The sequence below is a fragment of the Pantherophis guttatus genome, chromosome 10, assembly GCF_059756535.1.
Source record: "Pantherophis guttatus breed Tessera chromosome 10, ASM5975653v1, whole genome shotgun sequence".
Classification (NCBI taxonomy): Eukaryota; Metazoa; Chordata; class Lepidosauria; order Squamata; family Colubridae; genus Pantherophis; species Pantherophis guttatus.
The window spans coordinates 20,283,266-20,302,308 of record NC_142072.1 but is presented as its reverse complement, the minus strand read 5'-3'; the positions used below and the strand labels follow the sequence as shown (position 1 = coordinate 20,302,308).

Sequence of the window (19,043 nt, the reverse complement as noted above, 5' to 3'; positions counted from 1 at the left end):
TTCATGTGAATTAGGGGAGTACCTGTTTTAGGTGTTTTCATAAATCCCTGTCTTCATAAGGACTTAAGTCACGTTTATCTGATCATTGCTTTAGTAATGGACCTTCCAGCTCTCCATCAAGGCCATCTTCTACAAGCTATAGAGACCAACATCTTCACCAGTGTATCCTATAATATTTGTGGCTTGACTCTGTTTGGGAGTAAGTGCAGGATTATAGAGATTGACAGGGAGAGAGAGATGATGAATGGATGGATGGATGGATGGATGGATAGATAGATAGATAGATAGATAGATAGATAGATAGATAGATAGATAGATAGATAGATCGATAGGGGGAATTTGCATCTCTTCTGCTTCATCCCAGGTTCAGTCATTGTTGCTGCATTCTCATCATTTTGGAAGAAATCCCAGTGAAGTCATTGGTCTTGATTCTACAGAAAAAATACAGTTTGTTCTGGAGAGCTTCCATGAATCTGTTCCAGGCCAAAAAGATGGTTAGTTTCTTTGTCACAATCTAACCAATCTATTCCAATATCTTATTTCAGCTTTTCCTCCAATTGTGTTGCTAGGTGGAGATTATAGGATTTGAAGATCAAGACCTCTGGAGGACTCCAACTGAAAGAAAATTGATCTATTTGGTCAGTGGATTGTTTTGCTTTTAATTGTTCTTGGACTGAGAATGTCTGGGATGAAGCTAGATTAGATATGGATCTCATCCTGGCCTCGATTCCTCCTTGAGGAGAAGAATGGGATTATTTTGCTTGCTTCACTCACACATTCAACTCGCATACTTGCTTCCAATGCAAATATTACCAGGGAATTCTGGATATTTTCTCAAGCCATTGAAAAATAACTCGGCACCTCTTCTATCAAAGTTGTGGCTGTCATGATAAGCAACCCACTGGCTTCCAAGAAGAAGATTGAATGTCTGTCTGTTTGTGCTTAGAGGAAGATTCCAGGAAAGGGGGGGGGGAATAAAGGGTAATTTAGGGACATTGTTAAAATTTCATTCAGATGAATATTGTTTATACAAGTTTACCTATGATGGGTTTCCAGCCATTTGTTAAATGTGTAGCATCTTTCCTGATCAGACCCATGTCTACCCAGTCTAACATTCCATTCTGTAGGACAGCTGAAGAAGAGGTTCCTGCCAGCCTCCCATGGTGAGGCCCACACAGGGCCAGAGGTGTTTATAGGGGAATGTCAAAAAGTCAAGATGGCAGCCTTAGCTACCATTTTGAATGTTTACCTCCCTGCAGCAGGGGTGGGGTCTACATTTTTTTACTACCGGTTCTGTGGGCGTGGCTTATTTTGTGGGCGTGGTTTGATGGTCATGTGACAATTCTTTAGGATTTAGCAGAGGTACTGGTCTACCAGGCTTTTAACTGTTTGCAGAGCTGTACTGGTCTACCCATTTATTTTTGCAGGCACCGGTCTACCCATTTGTTCTTGGAGTGTTCCCGTCTACCCATTTGTTTTTAGAGGCACCGGTCTATTCATTTGTTTTTCGAGCGCTTTGGTCTACCACCACACTGCCTTTTAACACTGATCAGCTGTAGGGCGGCCCTTTGAAGCCCCGCAGCAAGAGTTATATCGTCACCCCTACCGGCTTGGCCGAACCAGGCCGAACCGGGAGGAACCCATCACTGCCCTGCAGGCATCCCTGCCCAGAACAAACTGCCAATGCTGGCTAACCTCAGGAGCTGTGCTGTTGTATATATAATCATATATGTTGTTGTATATATAGTGAGCCGGGGTGAAATGCTACCGGTTCGCTACTGGTTCCTCTGAACTAGTATTTCCGATGATCAGCTGTGCTGCGCGATGTAGCTTTGCTAGAAAGCAGGAAATCTTGCTTTCTAGCTAAGCTAAATTGCGCAGCACAGCTGATCACCCCCCTCGCTGTTCTACTTATCTTCCCAAGCCTCCTTTTGGTGTATATTGTGCATGCACACGCACAGCACGCATTTGGCGCACAGCGCGTACTGTATGCGTGGCCAGCGAACCGGTAGCAAACCGGTTCAGATTTCACCACTGTAGTGAGCCCACCTAAGTAGACCAGACCTGAAGAAATCAACTCCATCGGAATACTAAACCTGTTTTATTGAGATTGGCTGTAACGGCAGAATTTTGCAAGTCTGATTGTGTTGTATTTCCTCCACCTCCTTATGGTTCAGTGAGTTAGGGAGGTGTCTGTCTAAGCCATTGCCAAATGTGATCTGTATATTCTGGATTTTTACCCCTTGCCAGCCGAACTTGCTTTCCTCCAACAAAGTCATCCTCCTTATTCTGTAGAGTAACAATGCTCAGCTTTGGCAGCCTAAAGATGTGTGGACTTAATTCCCAGAATTCCCCAGACAGCAATGGTGGCTGGAGAATTCTGGGTGTCGGAAGTCCACACATCTTAAACTTGTCAAAATTCTGAAACACTGTATTACTGATACGTTTGTTCTCCATCAATCAGCCAATTTGGTCTAATGCAGTGTTTCTCAACCTTGGTAGCTTGAAGATGGGTGGACTTCAACTCCCAGAATTCTGGGAGTTGAAATCTACCCATCTTCAAGCTTCCAAGGTTGAGAAACACTGGTCTAATGGTTAAAGGACCAGGCTATAAGATGGTGAGTTCTAGTTCTGCCTCACCCCTTCTCTCCATTCCCACCCCACTCCAAGGGAAGGATATTGCAAAATCCCCATTCCCACCCTACTCTGGGGCCAGCCAGAGGTGGTATTTGCTGATTCTCCGAACTACTCAAAATTTCCACTACTCTCCAGAATCTGTCAGAACCTGCTGGATTTCACCCCAGGGTAACGGGCTATAGAAGGTAAGGCCAAAGTTGCTTCTCCTTGGGCATCTGAAGCTTTAACTGTGGCCCTGGCGCCTCCTTGAGAACAGTCCCAAAAACCCTTCCATTGTTATTTTTTTCCTTGCTTGCATTGTAATGGGTAAGATACTGAGCATTTAACATGGCCACGGTATCTGATGGAAACACAGTTTGAGCTTTCTTTCTTTAATGATTCTGTTTGAAATGCTGTCACGTGTGGCCAAAAAAAACGCCTCGGGTGGGCAAAATATTAAGCAAAAGCAGTTCAGTTGGAAACACAGAATTGTGTGTGTGTGTGTGGGGGGGTGTTATCTGTTTTCATTGACATTCAGAAGAGAGAGGAGGCTTTGGAAAAATTGGCTTTTTGTATCACAGAGTGAATAAGATACCAGGGTTTTTGTTTTTTTTTTCCTGCTGCTACTGACCCAGAGTTAATATTTTAATTTTTTTAAAAAAACTTCTATTTTGGTCTCTTTCCCTTTTCTACTGCTGGGATGCTCTAACAAGCTCTATCAGTCCTGAAGGATACACGTAGTCCTTGATTTATGACCATACTTGAGCCCAACATTTCTGATACTAAGTAAGACATTTATTTGTTAAGTGAATTTTGTCCCATTTTATGACCTTTCTTGCCACAGTTGTTAAATGAATTGCAGATGTAAAGTTAGTAACATGATTGTTAAGTCAATTTGGTTTCCCCATTGACTTCGCTTGTCAAAAAAAAAAAAAAAAATCGTCAAAGATAATCATCTGACCCCGGGACACTGCGACCGTTCCAATGGTTGTAAGTGTGAAAAATGGACATAACTCACTTTTTTCAGTGCTGTTTTAACTTAGAACAGTCACTAAGTGAATTGTTGTAAGTGGAGGACTGCCTGTACTTGTGAGAAAGGCAGTACTGAGGAAAAGCGTCACCAAGACATTCTTGGGAATGAGTGTCCCTTTCTTCCTAAAATATATGCTTGGTCTGAATCAGGGGTGGGTTCTAAAATTTTTTACTACTGGTTCTGTGGGTGTGGTTTGATGGTCATGTGACAAACAATTCTTTAGGATTTAGCAGAGGCACTGGTCTACCAGATTTTTAACTGCTTGCAGAGCTGTACTGGTCTACCCATTTGTTTTCGGAGCGTTCCGGTCTACCTATTTGTTTTTGGAGCACACTGGTCTACCACCACACTGCCTTTTACCGCTGATCAGCTGTAGGGCGGCCCTTTGAAGGGCCATGGCAAGAGTTTAAACAGTTTTTTTCCTTCTAGCCGATCAGCTGGGACTCGGGAGGCAGCAAATAGATTGGGGGCGGGGCTAAATAAAATAGCCCCTCTCAAATAGAATTATAAGGTTAGCAGGCACATATATTTTGTGTTCTCAAACAAAACCAGACTTTCCCGAATTATGAAAAAGCCTCCAAGGTTTAGGCGTTTTGGCTGTAAACCCATGACCCAAACTGAAAGCAATTAAGAACTTACGTTAAGCTGATTAATTACTTGAACACTTATAAACGAACTCTCCCATTACATTTTTTTTTGCCAGTATCTTTTAGAAGGGAAGGGGGGACATAACATTACCCTAAGACTCACATTCAAGAGACCTCTTGAAATGTTGTGTAATTCATGCCTCCTTGTCTTGTCCAGCAGCCGGGGCTTCACAGTCACTGTTTCACCACATAAAACAGTGTTTCTCTATCTTAGTCACTTTAATCTTCAACTCCCAGAAACCCAGGGGTGTTATTCAGAAGGTTCTGACAGGTTCTGGAGAACTGGTAGCGGATATTTTGAGTAGTTCAGAGAACCGGCAGATACCACCTCTGGCTGGCCCCAGGGTGGGGTGGGAATGGAGATTTTGCAATATCCTTCCCCCAGGAGTTTGGAGGGAATGGAGTGTTTGCAATATCCTTCCCCCAGGAGTGGGGTGGGAATGGAGATTTTGCAGTAATCTCAGAATTTTTACTACCGGTTCTCCGAACTATTCAAAATTTCCGCTACCGATTCTCTAGAACTGGTCAGAACCTGCTGAAACCCACCTCTGCTTCACATGGAATCACCTATTTGAAAGTTTTGCTCACGGGTAATAACGAAGCACAGGAATCACAATAGAATATGTATTTTTAAAACTCATTTGGGTCCGGTTGTGCAGACAATCAAGTCCTGAGGAATCAACAGTATTCCAGTATGTTTATCCATGCCAGTTCTACCAACAGTGCTTTACATTTTTCTACTTCTTGTGCCAATAAAAAGATCCCTTCACCTTTAAGTATGGGATTTATAATATTTTTTTAAATTGAAAATATATATATAATATTATATAATAACTAAATGTAAGGGAAAATGCTGCCAAAAATGATTTCAGCAGGTCTTTCCTAGGCCACCAATTCACAAGAAAAGTGGGCTCCAGCCGGTTTATTAATCTTAAAGGGGCCATGCTACTTTCAAGGCCTTTGCTGAAACTTTCCCTTCCCCAAACAAGAATTCAGTGGATTAAATGAAAAATAATGAATCTTTCCTTAAATGTGGGTAGAATTCTTTGTTGTTCAGGGAGAGTTTATAATTTTTTCTCTCCTAAACGCACACATCTTCCTTCCCCAGACTGAATGAAAGGGAGAAAGCGATGCTCAGATAGAGTCTGTTTGGGGTTGATACTGTGTGGTATTAAATTGTGAGGCTCCGGACTCATGGCCAGAGGGCAGGAAAGTCCAGAGATAGGGAGCCCAGTCAAGAGTAAGTAGCCTTGAGTTTTGGATTGATAACCCACTATAAGAGGCAGCTGGGCCAACTTGCCTTCAGGCTGAAAAGCCTGTATTTTTCCTAGTGATAGCAGCCACATCGGCATTCCAGGCCTGGAGGGGAGAAACAGCTTAGTGCAGCCTTTTCAGCTTCTTTTATCCCACAGCAAAGGTGGAGGGAGCTTCAACCCTCAGCCTGGGAAACGGACAGCCAATGGAGACACCCTGTTTCTATTTTGCAAAGTACACCTGCATGTCGCCTTCTTCGTTGGGGACATCAGAAGGGTCTTTGTAGGAGGAGAGCCAGGTAGTTTAGGCTGGCCCAAAATCAGAAGGGTCTGTCTGGTAGCCTCTTTTCCAACTAAGAAATGTTACTAAAAGGCGCCAGCTTTTGTGAGCTGCAGGTCAGTTCATCAGAATACAAAAAGTGGCTCAACGGATGTAGGATTTTAATCGGGATGACCCAGAGTAGGAGATAGGTTGGTCGTGGAGGTTATATGCGAGAAAGATTGCGTGTGTCTGTTCAGCAAACAATTGTGTTGAAAATTGGTTGTGTGTGTTGAGATCTTTGGTCGCCACGATGTAAAAAAAGATGTTGAGACTCTAAAAAGAGTGCAGAGAAGAGCAACAAAGATGATTAGGGGACTGGAGGCTAAAACATGTGGAGAACGGTTGCAGGAAATGGGTATTTCTAGTCTTATGAAAAGAAGGACAAAGAGAGACATAATAGCAGTGTTCCGATATCTCAGGGGTTGCCACAAAGAAGAGGGAGTCTCCAAAGCACCTGAGGGCAGAACAAGAAGCAATGGGTGGAAACTAATCAAGGAGAGAAGCAACTTAGAACTAAGGGAGGAATTTCCTGACAGTTAGAACAATTAATCAGTGGAACAACTTGCCTCCAGAAGTTGTGAATGCTCCAACACTGGAAGTTTTAAACAAGAGTTTGGATAACCATTTGTCTGAAGTGGTGTTGGGTTTCCTGCCTAGGCAGGGGGTTGGACTAGAAGACCTCCAAGGTCCCTTCCAACTCTGTTATTCTAATATAGTTCTTCACAAATTTCCTGTATGCTGAGGGACATTCAGAGACACCCATGAAAGCAATCTTTTGAGGTCTGGGTATTCAGCCTTCTCATATCAGTGTTGCTGTCTCTTTTTCTCAAAATGGACATATTTGAGATTTGCCATAGATTGGCAAATCTCAGGAGGCTGAGATCTTATGATATGACTTTGTCCTTTTTGTCAACTTTGTTCTCATTAATTTATTTCTGCTTCCAAGTAGTCCTCAACTTACCACTGCAATCGGGACCAGAATTTCCATTGCCGAGCCAAGCACTTAAGGGAGTCAAGCCCAGTTTTGCAACCTTTTTTGCCATGGTTAAGTGAATCACTACAGTTGTTAAATGAATCACGTGGTCGTTAAGCAAATCCAGATTTCCCCTATTGACTTTGTTTGTTGGAAACCAGATGGGAAGGTCAGAAATGGCGACCACATGACCTCAGGACACGGCAAGCTTCATAAATACATGCGGGTTGTCAAGCACCCAAATTTTGATCCTAGGATTGTGGGAATGTTTGATCAGTGGTGAAATCTGAACCGGTTTACTACCAGTTTCCTGGCTGTGCATGCGTGCATATCAAATGTGAGGTGCACGCCAAAAGAAGGCATGGGGTAAGTAAAACAGCATGCGCGGGGGGTGATCAGCTGTGGCACGCAATCTTTTTTTCTCCTTTTAAAAGCATTTTTTTACAACTTATTTGGCCAAATAGGTTGTAAAAAAAATGCTTTTAAAAGTAAAAAAACAGAGGCTCTGACGATGGCACGCTTCAGCTGGGATCGTCAGAGCCTTTTTTTAACCTTTTAAAAGCATTTTTTAAAAGAAGCGGCAAGCAGGTGACCGGGCGATTGTGTGGGCATGGCCGGGTGGGGGTGGGGGTGTGTGTGGCAGGGATTTTTGCTACTGGTTCTCCGAACCACCCGCTGCCATTGGTACCGGATCAGCAGATCCGGTCTGAACCAGGAGCATTTCACCCCTGGTTTTGATGACTGTAAGTGTGAGGATCCGCAGTAAGTTACTTTTTTCAGTGCCGTTGTACTGAATTGAATGGTTGCTAAGTGAATTGTTGTAAGTCAAGGACTACCTGTAGTTTGTCCCATTTGTCTTTATAGCAGTAGACTTATTAGGCATATTAGCACTTCACAGTGTTTTGCAACCCTCTCTAAATGGTTTTACAGAGTCAGCCTATTGCCCCCAACAATCTGGGTCCTCATTTCACCCACCTCGGAAGGATGGAAGGCTGAGTCATCCTTGAGCCGGTTAGGATCAAACTCCTGGTAGTCAGCAGAATTAGCCTGCAATACTGCATTCTAACCACTGCACCACCACTGCTCTATAGGAAGGACATGAAGGCTGTTTGCATCATACATTAAAAAATGGTGTATTGATGTTAAGAGATACAATGATTATTGTTCTTTTGATGTTGCTATACATGCTATTTGCTTGGCCTGTAAGTCACCATGCAAATGGTGGGAAATGAGATATATAGCTGCTGCTATTAACATATAGCTGCGGTTGCTGCTATCACTGCCCTGTTTCCCCCAAAATAAGACACCCCCTGATAATAGGCCCAATCGGGCTTTTGAGCACATGGCAATAAGGCCAAGCGCTTATTTCAGGGTTCAAAAAAATATAAGACAGGGTCTTATTTTCGGGGAAACATGGTACTAATTATAAACTAGATTTGCTGACTGATCCTTCCTAGGTTTTACTTATATAACACAGAGTAGAAAGTACTTCTTCTCTGAATAACAACAACAACAACAATAATAGTAATAATAATAATGTGAAACTGTTCAAACAAAATAGTGACATTCTCACAGAGGGTCATATAATGCAGATAAAAGAGGAATGAGGCTTTGATTATGGTTCTGGCTGCCATCTTGGCTTCTAAATTAGAATCTAGATCACGGGTGTCAAACTCGACCACGTCACATGACGTATCGTGACTTTTTTGCCTTTGCGGAGCCGGGGTGGGCGTGGCCTGCGTGTGACACATCCAGCCTGTTTGACAGGCCCGAACGAGATCAGTGTTTTTCAAACTTGGCAACTTTAAGATGTGTGGACTTCAACTCCCAGAATTCCCCAGCCCAATCAAAAACATTGATCTTCTAGAATGAAAAATATACATGAAATGCAGAAAGAACTCTGACTATACCTAGGCGAGGTCCTGTTTATAGGCCCCAGATTGGCTCCCGTACAGTATTCTTATTGGGGATACAAGTTTTTTTCCTGGAATTTTTTTTTAACTCTCTCCCTCTAATGGCTCTCCATTCCCCAACAACAAATAACCTGTGTTGGCAGATCCAACTTTTAATTGCTTTGTTTATTGTCAGCTGCTTTGGGGAGGGATGAGTCAATGGGGTAATTTCCAAAGAAACTTTGCCCCAGGGGTTCACTTTCATCTACCAGCAACTCTTGATGAAGTCCCACCTTTAAGACTCTGCTCTTGTTATGACATGTCCTATGGCTGAGGTAGAATCTTCAGAGAGGAGGAAAACAGGACTTTCAAAGCTTCAAGGAGCCAGCAGTCAAATGAAAATGTGGCAGCGTTACAGCCTTCATGTCTGAATAACCTCTGGTTATTCTGTGGCATGACCTGGTGTAAGTTTCTTTGCTCTAGGACAGTATTTCTTAAACTTGGAAAGTTTAAGATGTATGGACTTCAGCTCCCAGATTCCCCTAGCTGGCATGTATAGATTTCAACTCCCAGAATGTCCTAGCCAGCACACATAGACTCAAACTCCCAGAATGCCCCAATAGGCATGCTGGCTGGAGAATTCTAGGAGTTGAAGTCCACACAACTTAAAATTGCTAAGCCTAAGAAACAGGCTGATTTAGGTGCATTTGAAGACTTCTGAAAAATAAATGAATAGAAAACCTATGTACTGAAGCAATCATGTAACTTGAAGATTATAGGCAAGAGGCAACTGCTTTTGATTTCTGTTTCTCTTGGTTTTCATTATTTTGCAAAGTTCTCAAGCGTGATTCTAGGCATTTGATAATTTCCTTTTTTTTTAAAAAAAAGGTATACATTGGGCAGTCATTTATTCATTTATGCTATTTCTCATTGTCACATTCACAAATTCAAAGAGATGCCAAGTAGAGATGTTTTCCCAACATGTAAACGCTTCTGCTTCTAATCTTGCCTGAGATATCAATTCTTTATTCTTCCCCAACCAGGTGCTCGACTAAATGCACTTTTGTACATTGTTTTCATTAACATAGCACTTTTGTGCACACTTTTCCCTAACACACACTTAAAAAAAAAAAAGGCAGGAAAAATGTGTGTTTTAACATTTAAACTACATTTCAGATGTCTGTACTGACTTGAAGAGGTGAACCTTCATATTATGGGCATAGTAAGAAACAGGGCCGTAGGTCCAGAGGTGGGTTTCAGCAGGTTCTGACCAGTTCTGGAGAACCGGTAGCGGAAATTTTGAGTAGTTCGGAGAACCGGTAAATACCACCTCTGACTGGCCCTGTCCCTATCTGCCTCCTGAGTCCCAGCTGATCGGGAGGAAATGGGGATTTTGCAGTACCTTCCCCTGGAGTGGGGAGGGAATGGGGATTTTACAGTATCCTTCCCCTGCCACGCCCACCAAGCCATGCCCACCAAGTCATGCCACGCCCACCAAGCCACACCCACAGAACCGGTAGCAAAAAAATTTGAAACCCACCACTGCGTAGGTCCTTGTGTTCCCTAAAGTTGGGCCCTGGGATTGCACAGCTGGTTACTAGTTTGGTCTAGTTTAGAGGCATTTTGGTTTATTGCTTAAGCAACAGGCTAAAAAGCAGGAGATGGTGAGTTCTAGTCCCACCGTAGCCATGAAAGCCAGCTGGGTGATTGAGCTAGTCTCTCTCTCTCTCAGCCCAATCCACTTCACAGGGTTGTTGTGGAGAAAATAGGAGGAGGAAGGTGTGTTGGATATGTTTGCCACCTGGAGTTGTTTGCATAAATAATAAAGGCGGTATATTCATACATGCATGCATGCATGCCCACAGATACATACGATCTTTACTTTCTTGCAGTGGTGAAATCCAAATTTTTTTACTACCGGTTCTGTGGGCGTGGCCTGCCTTGGTGGGCGTCAGGGGTGGGTTCTACTTACCTTTACTACCGGTTTGCATCGTGCCCGCGTGCGCTCTCTTCTGCGTATGCACAGAAGCGCATGTGCAGATCGCCTATGATAACATCCGGGTCAGTGGGCAGAGCCTCCCACCAGTTTTACTACCAGTTCTTGTGAACCGGTCCGAACCGGGGGCAACACACCACTGGTGGGCGTGGCTTGATGGGCATGTCAGGGGAAGGATACTGCAAAACCTCCATTCCCACCCCACTTCAGGGGAAGGATACTGCAAAATCCCCATTCCCTCCCCACTCCTGGGGGAAGGATATTGCAAAATCTCCATTCCCACTCCACTCTGAGCCCAGCCAGAGGTGGTATTTACTACCGGTTCTCCGAACTGCTTGAAATTTCCGTTACCGGTTCTCCAGAACCTGTCAGAACCTGCTGGATTTCACCCCTGCTTTCTTGGCCAGCCTCCTTCCTCAGACACAGGGGGACAAAGAATTAGAATGAACAGACCCCCTGAAGAACAGTGAGCAAAAGCCAGAAGGAGTGTTATTTGAAGCTGGAGTAGCTTGACCTGGTGGGGCCTGGTGGTCTTTGTATCTTCCTGCAGCTAATCATGGGTGAAAACGGAGCTTAACTTGGCCCTTGTTTCGGGATCTTCACACTCCGCGTCGAGAGACAAAAGGCCCAGCTTGTCAATGGAGTCCTTTGAATGAAGCCTAACCCCTCCTCAAATTCAGTCTGTCAATAAAAATCAAGCACGAAGGCTAAGCTTCCTTTTAGCGGCACTAACAAGTTTTCACAAGACTGTTTATCCACCCAATTTAGAACGACACTTAAAGTCTCTAATCCCAACAGGCGTGAAAGTGATCAGCTCGATCCAAAGCAGGTGTATTGTTCCTACGCACTCACATACACTCACACGGAGCTTGTAAGGCGGTTGAGTGTCCATCGGGCACCCTAGGAAATGAGGCAGCTGCAGTCTGAATTCTTCTACGAAGCCTCTCCTCCTCCTTCTTCTCTCTCTCTCTCTCTTTCTTTCTTTTTCTTTTGCATCCAACCTTCTGCCCAGCCCAGTTCAGCCTATTTTCCTTTATTTTCCTTTTTTAATTTATTTTTCTTTTTAAAGGAAACAAGACGGGGATGGAGTTTTTAAATGGAGGCGAGCAAAATGCTCAACAATGGAGTAGGACAAAGGGAAGTTCAGAGTTGGCTCACTAATCCACCAACACATGATAATGAAGAGCAGCAAACTCTGGGGCTGGCAGAATGGAAGGTACCGAAGGGACTGGATGGAAGCTTAGGATATTCATTTCCCCTCCGGCATCTTCGGAATTGAGGCAGCGCTTCCTGCCCACAGAGGATAAGAGGTGCTGTTCTGTACTGAAAAGGGGAAAAAAAAGAAATCATCTGCAATTTTAGCTTTCATCTGTTTGAAAGCAGCACATGCTTATCACCTCACAGCCCATGTAAGAGAACAAATCAAGGCGAGCAGAAACGAATTGGCAATAAGGCAAAATTAGGCACACTTCTTGTAGCCGGAGGGGGGTATTTATAAATACACGGGCACATGTTGCTTTGTTTTGGTGAAGTGATTTTGATCACGTCTAAAAGGGAAGCGAGCAGAGAGTCTTTAACGACGGGGCAAAGGAAGGGAATCCCCCAAAGCAGGGGTGCCATTCAGCAGGTTCTGACAGGTTCTGGAGCAGGGGTCTCCAACCTTGGCCATTTTAAACCTGGAGGACTTCAACTCCCAGAAGTCCTCCAGGCTTAAAGTGGCCAAGGTTGGAGACCCCTGTTCTGGAGAACCGGTAGTGGAAATTTTGAATAGTTCGGAGAACCGGCAAATGCCACCTCTGGCTGGCCCCAGAGTGGGGTGGGAATGGAGATTTTGCAATACCCTTCCCCCAGGAGTGGGGAGGGAATGGGGATTTTGCAGTATCCTTCCCCTGCCATGCCCACCAGACCACACCCACAGAACCAGTAATAAAAAAAATTTGAATTCCACCACTGCTCCAAAGTGAAGGTTTTTCCACCTCTGTATAACTTTTTGTAGGACACCTGAAACTATATTTCTCCTTTGAGTACAAGTAGTCCTCCCTTTACAGTCACTTACTGACTATTTGAAGTTAGGGCTCTCCCCTCAAAGTACTTACAACCCTGCATATACACCAGGGGTGGGTTCTACTTACCTTTACTACCAGTTCGCAATGGAGCCGCGCGCCAGCATGTGCAGAAGCTTCCTGATGACGTCGGGGTCGGTGGGCGGAGCCTCCCACCGGTTTTGCTACCGGTTCTATACAACCGGTCCAAACCAGGGGCAACCCACCATTGAATCACACCTCAGGTAGGCACTGGAGCTGAAATGTTCCTTTTCGAATTTTCGCTATTTTCTGATAGTAGCTGGATTATATTTTTCCTCTTGACAAATAGCAACACATATCCATGCATTTATTAACATGGACTCCCCAGAAAAGTCATTCTGGGTTGTGCCAGAATACAGGTACCCCTCAACTTGCGATCAATCACTTAGCAACTGTTCAAAATTACAACAGACCCCCCAAAAAACTGTTTATGATCTGGATTCGAAGTTCCAATGGTCAGATCACTACATTATGGATGCTTGGCAACTGGCCTGCATTTATGGCCATTTGCAGCATCCCACAGACAGTGACCATGACTGATGTAGGAGAAGAGGAGGCAGAGCTTGAAGGGTGGAGTTAAGTCTGTCATCAGTTTAGAGTTCTTGAATTCCAAGTCCACCCTCCTGAATTCTGTTGACCCTTATCTGGTATCAGTTTAGACCAGATTTTTGTCTATAGGTCTGAGTAAATCTTCTATGCTGCAGCTAATCAATGGTCCAGATTCTTTATGCCTGACATTTATGGTGTTTCTGCTGGAAACCAGAGATTAAAGGTAAAGGTAAAGGTTCTTCTCACACATATGTGCTAGTTGTTCCCGACTCTAGGGGGCGGTGCTCATCTCAGTTTCAAAGCCGAAGAGTCAACACTGACCGAAGACGTCTCCGTGGTCATGTGGCTGATAGGACTAAACACCAAAGGTGCACAGAACAATGTTACCTTCCCACCAAAGGTGGTCCCTATTTTTCTACTTGCATTTTTTACGTGCTTTTGAACTGCTAGCAGCGACCTGGGGGACCGGTCCAGGGGCATGGCCAGCCAGCCATCGCTACCGGTTCGGCGACCTTGGCCAAATTTCCGCCAACGGGTCACGCGAACTGATGCGAACTGACTGAATACCACCTCTGATCAGTAAGTATCTTCTGGTCCCTGAAATAATACAGGGCAGGCACCTTACAATTGCTCTCCCCCCCTAATGCATTCAATTCTTTTCCAGAAGAGAATTATATTGGTATAATATTGGTATTGTATATGTTTGTTTATATGTAAAAGAAGAAAAGTAGAAAAATCATTGGTGTAATGTAAACAAAAATATGGTAGATCCCTTGCACCATAATAGGGGAAGCTAATTGGTAGGTCTGCTGGTCATTTTCCAAGTACTAACTTTTGACGATGAGGGGTAGATTCCCTTTTTTGCCTCCATCCAATCACCTTTAAATCTTCGCAAAATATCATCTCAGGACCCTTAAACATTCCTGTTTTTTTAAAAAATCTATAAATGGATCCTAAACTGAACCCAAACAATTGGCAGGCCAGTAATTTTCCTTCTTTTGTCTAAAACCACAGAATGTGTGCAGAGGATTAGATTGAAGAGTCTTCCTACATATCATATCCCGTGGTTTGTAATAAAATTGTTATTTTGCAGAGGAAAAATCAGGGTTAAGCTACTTGCATATTCACTTGGTTTTAATTAAAAATTGCCTCATTATTTACACTGTTTTTTTAAAAAAAGAACAGATTGTTGCACCATAGAAAAATTCATCAATCTTGATTACTTATTTCTGGAAATACATGAAGTTTAGTTTGTTGAATTTGAATGTTTGTTTAAAGTTTGCAGCAAAAATTGCCTGTTACCTTGATGCACGTTTCTGCCTACCTGTGCTTTTTTGTTTGAAGTTTGCAAAAATGGTTTTCCAATTACTTATTTTTTTTTTCTGTGATATAAGCCATTCTGAAACACTTTGTTCATAGCTCTTTGGATCTCGGATATTTATTGATTTGATTTTTATCCCACCTTTATCACTGTGTAAGTAACTCAGGGTAGCGAAAATGCCCGGTAGTCCTTCTTTCTCCAATTTCCCGCACAACAACAATCCTTTGAGGTGGATTGGGCTGACAGAAAGCGACTGACCCCAAGACACCCAGTTGGCTTTCATAGCTAAGGCAGGACTAGAACTCATAGTCTCCTGGTTTGTAGCCTGATGCCTTAACCACCAGACCAAATTGGCTCTCTGTTTGTATTTATTCTCTTATACCTTCTTTTCCACGTTTTGCTAAACGGAATTGTGCGAGCCATAGAATTGTGAATTTGGAGTGAAATCCGCGTGGTTGACTTGCGTTTTGACTTGAAAATGCAGAGTTAAATAAGATTGCATTCATGGGCAGACTAAACCCAGTTCCCCCTCTATCTCTCCCGAAAGCTTCCTTCAATGGTCAGAGTTCAGTCCAGAAAGCTACCAGGGAGGATGAGTGCAACCAGCCTTTAGAATCAAGCTAAGCCTCTATTGATGGACCATTGTGCTTTTTTTTTTTTTAAAAAAAGTTGAAGATTGCAGCTTCTGGTTTCTCCAAGAAGATGAACTGCCTTGCAAAGCTGAGCTGAGCTTCCAAACCGAAATCTGCTCTCTTGTCTCCCATCAGCCTTAAGGCATTTTGACACTCCAGAAAGACCTACTGGCTGTTTGTTTTCAGAAATGGGTGACTCTGTTCTCTACACAGAGAGTGACCAAGAAGCCTAATCTGCTCTCTCTTTAATTGATTCAACCAGCTCTTCCCCCCCCCACCACTCTTTTTATCCTCAGGCGATGGGAATGGGGAGAGCTACAGCCCGAAAAAGATTAGCACCCTTTAGTTAACAGATCAGACAGGCTCGCTTCCTCCCCCAGCCTTTCTCTCCTGCTCCAGCAATGCATAGAAATAACACTAATCTCATTAAGGCACAGAAAGGGAACCTTCAGAGTATATTAATAATGGGAAAGGACAATTATGACTCTGGCTTCTGATGTGGAAATGGGGAACAACGAGGGATCACGGATTTGTTGAAGGGCTTGTATTTGTTGTGGGGAGGGGAGGGAGAGTTTGAGGTGAGCAAGGGGTGGTATGGATTTTTTTTAAAAAAGCCCCACCTCCTTTGCAAAGTAAAATCCAAATGCCAGACCCCTCAGAGCAGAATTTCAAATGGTTGTTTAAATGAAATGGATGCATTGGTATCCCGTTAAAAAGGTAAAGGTGAAGGCACATATGTGCTAGCCGTTCCCGACACTAGGGGGCGGTGCTCATCTCCGTTTCAAAGCCAAAGAGCCAGCGCTGTCCAAAGACATCTCCGTGGTCATGTGGCCAGCATGATTCAATGCCAAAGGTGCACGGAACATTGTTACCTTCCCACCAAAGGTGGTCCCTATTTTTCTACTTGCATTTTTGATGTGCAAGCTTCAAACAGCTAGGTTGGCAGAAGCTGGGACAAGTAACGGGAACTCACCCTGTTACGCGGCACTAGGGATTCGAACCACTGAACTGCCAACCTTTTGATCGACAAGCTCAGCGTCTTAGCCACTGAGCCACTGGTTATCCGTTTATCTGGTTAGAGATAAGCTATAGTCATAATTGTGAGTTCCAAAAGCTGGGTATGTTTTCTAGATTCAGTGTGTTCTGGTAAGAGATGCTTGGATGATACCCATCCACCAACCAACCTAGCTAAGCTTCAAGACTTTAGGAATATAGGAAGTCCTCGATTTACACCCATTCATTTAGTAATAGCACTGACTTATTTTTCACACTTAGGACCATTACAGTGTCCCTGAGTTCATGTGATCAAAATTCAGGCGCTTGGCAACTGGCATGTATTTATGACGGTTGCAGTGTCCTGGAGTTATTGATCACTTTTTGCAACCACCTTGACAAGCAAAATCAAAGGGGAAGCTAGAATCAGTTAACAACCATGTTATTAAGTTGGTTAGTCACAACTGCAGTGATTTACTTAACAACTGCGGCAAGAAAGGTTGTGAAAGGAGGCAAAACTCACTTAACAACTGTCTTGCTTAGGAATGGAAACTTTTGGCTCAATTGTGGTCATAAATCAAGGACTACCTGTACAGGCAAAACTTCAGAAAACCAGTGAGAAGCATAGCAGTGAAAGTCAACAGAACCTGCTTTTTTTCTTTTTCAGTTTGGAGATGGCACTGGACCCGTGTCTCGTCTCTTCTCTTCTCTTCTCTTCTCTTCTCTTCTCTTCTCTTCTCTTCTCGTCTCGTCTCGTCTCGTCTCGTCTCGTCTCGTCTCGTCTCTTCTCTTCTCTTCTCTTCTCTTCTCTTCTCTTCTCTTCTCGTCTCGTCTCTTCTCTTCTCCTCTCCTCTCCTCTCCTCTCCTCTCCTCTCCTCTCTTCTTTTCCCCTCTTCTCTTCTCTTCTCCTCTTCTCTCCTCTCTTCTCTTCCCCTCCCCTCCCCTCTTCTCTTCCCCTCTTCTCTTCTCTTCCCCTCCCCTCCCCTCCCCTCCCCTCCCTTCTTCTCTTCTCTTCTCTTCTCTTCTCTTCTCTTCTCTTCTCTTCTCTTCTCTTCTCTTCTCTTCTCTCCCCCTCTTCTCTTCTCTTCTCTTCTCTTCTCTTCTCTTCTCTTCTCTTCTCTTCTCTTCTCTTCTCTCCTCTCCTCTCCTCTCCTCTCCTCTCCTCTTCCCCTCCCCTCCCCTCCCCTCCCCTCTCCTCTCCTCTCTTCTCTTCTCTTCTTTTCCCCTCTTCTCCTCTCCTCTCCTCTCTTCTCTTCCCCTCCCCTCTTCTCCTCTCTTCTCTCCTCTCCTCTCCTCTCCTCTCCTCTCCTCTCCCCCTCTTCTCTTCCCCTCTCCCCTCCCCTCCGCTCCCCTCAGTTTATAATAGGAGAATAGAATAGAAAAGGCCCTCCCTCCTTAAAGGAGACAGAAAAACAGGGTGTGTCATGCTAAGCAATAATTTTTATTTTGGAGCTGATCAGAGAATAAATAGAAAATGTCTCACGTGGTTTCAGAAATCCATTTATTCAAAAACCTGTGAAAGTTGTCTCTCAAACTAGCCAGGGATCACGTATGATAGATCATTTCAATTTCCTGCTAAGTTTCCTGCAGGCTTCGTGCCTCTGCCTGTGTTTCAAAAACGACACTCTGCATAAAACCGAGCTGTATTACATCACGAGGATCTTTGATATATCGGCCAACTTCAAAGGAGGAGCCATCACACAAAGCCTTCATCCGCAGCCAGCGTGATTCATGGTTCTTCCACACGCAATCTCCGTCTCACACAGGGCTTGTCAAAACAAATCACCCCACAACGGAACGTTGGAGCTTTCAGTCAAGAGTTTAGGTTTGCTTGCATATATGATGTATTGTTGTTGATGTCCATTCAGTCGTGTCTGACTCTTGGCGATTCTATGGGTCAGATCTCTCCACCTTTGCCAATCTCGCACTCCTTCTTTGAGTTGTTCTAGGCTCCGGCTGGTGCCAGCTTTGATGGTGTCCAACCATCATGTTCTTTGGTGGGCTAGTTTCCTTTTCCAGCGAACGCTTTCAAACATAATTGCTTTCTCCGGTGAATTCCCCCGCATGACCTAGCCAAAGTAAATGAGATGCAGTTTTGTAATTTTATATTCACTACGACCATGCAAAGAAATTCTCCTGTATGGTTTTCCAAGTAGTTCTCTCTTGCTGGGAGGAACGAGAGTTTACTTTGGACCTTTTGCTTTCAGAGGGAAAGAGATTTTCCAGAAAAATGTTCCTGGGTGTAATGGGGGTGTTCTTGCACTCATGAGTGACACACGAGGGCCAAGAGCTGTTTGTCTCTTTGTGTTATTTTTTTTTCACTGTAGAATTCTCTTCCTAGGGATCTGCTAAGGGGCTGGCTTCCCATAATTAATCAAATCTCAAGGGAAGATACAGAAATGTGGAGGCAGCAAAAGAAGGGCTTTGGAGCAGGGGTGAAATGCTCCCGGTTTGGACTGGATCGCCCGATCCGGTAGCGATGGAGGCGGGTGGTTCGGAGAACCGGTAGCAAAAATCCCTGCCTGCCCCTCCGCCATGCCCAGCTGAGCCACGCAATCATCAGAGGCTTTTTTTTTTTACTTTTAAAAGCATTTTTTCTACAACCTTTTTGGCTGAAAAACCTTTAAAAGCCTCTGGTGATTCCAGCTGAGTTGCCTGATTGTCAGAGGCTTTTAAAAGCATTTTTTTCTGCAAGCTCTTAAGGTTGTAGAAAAAATGCTTTTAAAAGTAAA

At 44.0% G+C, this 19,043-nt stretch overlaps 1 long non-coding RNA gene across 1 annotated transcript; it reads right to left on the bottom strand.

Annotated features, from left to right (window-relative positions):
* Positions 1-8,363: 8,363 nt before the first annotated feature.
* Positions 8,364-17,231, bottom strand: LOC148112417 (uncharacterized). Its single transcript, XR_015729502.1, has 2 exons — positions 16,959-17,231; positions 8,364-12,055 (listed from the first exon to the last, which is right to left on the bottom strand). It is a non-coding gene; the product is annotated as an uncharacterized LOC148112417 (long non-coding RNA).
* Between the last annotated feature and the right edge of the window lie 1,812 nt (positions 17,232-19,043).